Here is a 1415-nt window from a genome sequence, read left to right as displayed (position 1 = left end):
AAAAAAAAAAAAATATGAAGTCACCAGGCAGTGGTGGCACACCCTGTCTCTAAAGTTGTAGGCTGCAGTCCTAAGAGTAGGGTATACTGTGCTGTGTCATGGGTTTGGGGGTTGGGGTTGGGGTTACACTACACTATAGTTGAAGTCTGGGTCTTTTGGTGTTCCCATTGTCCAGACAACCATGATGGATGGAGCCTCTGACCCTGCCTTGGTCAAGGGCCTTCTGGCAATAGTTTTTCCATTGAGTGCCTCATGGTGTTGTAAGTAGGGATGCGGCATATGGGTGGTGTCTGTATGGCACGCTCAGTTGCCACCAAGGGCTCCTTGTGCACGTCAATCTACATCTGCCCTTTAGCAATGGTATACCTAAGTTCATCTCAAGTCTTCTAGACTGCCAAGTTCAGTCTTCTAGACAGCTTTCATGGAAAACACCTCTTTGTTTTGTTTTGTTTTTTTCAAGACAGGGTTTCATTGTGTGACCCTTGCTTGTAGACCAGGCTGGCCTTGAACTCACAGAGATCCACCTGTCTCCTCCTCCCGGGTGCTGAGATCAAAGGCGTGCGCCACCACTGCCCGGCTGGAAACTCCTCTTTGGGTGTCTTTTGTTTTGTTTTCTGTCCTCTCTCTGTCCTGTGCTTGGGTTTCAGCCGGCCCACCACCCTGCTGATCCAGCTCTGTGATGGGTTTGACAGCCCTGGGCCCTGCAAATCATTAGCTTTTCCTCTTCGTAGGAGGCCAGTGCTCTCTGGCTTTGTACAGTGTGGGCTGGACCATCCAGTGTTTGCAACTTCCTTTCCATGTCTGTAAACAGTGTGGATGGTGACCACTTCCCACCATGGGCCCAGGTAAAGGCCAGTAAGCCGCAGCTCACATCGACGCTGTGGGAACACCATTTGCTGTGACTTCCAGAAACTCCCTTACGTCATGTCTACAAACCAGTTAAATGGGTTGAGTTTGTTTGTGTTCTTGCATCCCTCCTGGTTTGAGAGCTACGTCTGATTGTCTTGTGCTGATCATATTTCTTTGCCAAACCGTTTTTCATGGAAACTGAGTATGGACGCCGCAGAGCACATTCACAATGTGAACATTTATATATATATTTAAACCCCCATCCTTGTGTTGACGCCTGTGTAATACCTAGATCTGTGTTTACACCTTGAGCCAGGCAAAGGGTGTGGCTTGCCTCTCTTTAGGCCCCTCCCACTCCCCCATTCTTCTGCCTGCTGCATGTGATTATCTGGGATGTTAGTCCCAGGGATTGCAGTTTTCTTTTTACAATACGCACTAAATCTTAAGCATTAAGTATACGTTTATAGCAGCTTCATTGCTATTCATTTATGTCAGGAAATACATCACAATAGCTTGTCCTTCCAGGTAAGAGGTGACTTCATTTTTTTTTTTTTTTTTTTTTTTTT

The sequence above is a fragment of the Mastomys coucha genome, unplaced genomic scaffold (assembly GCF_008632895.1).
Source record: "Mastomys coucha isolate ucsf_1 unplaced genomic scaffold, UCSF_Mcou_1 pScaffold3, whole genome shotgun sequence".
Lineage (NCBI taxonomy): Eukaryota > Metazoa > Chordata > Mammalia > Rodentia > Muridae > Mastomys > Mastomys coucha.
This window is presented reverse-complemented; position numbering follows the sequence as displayed.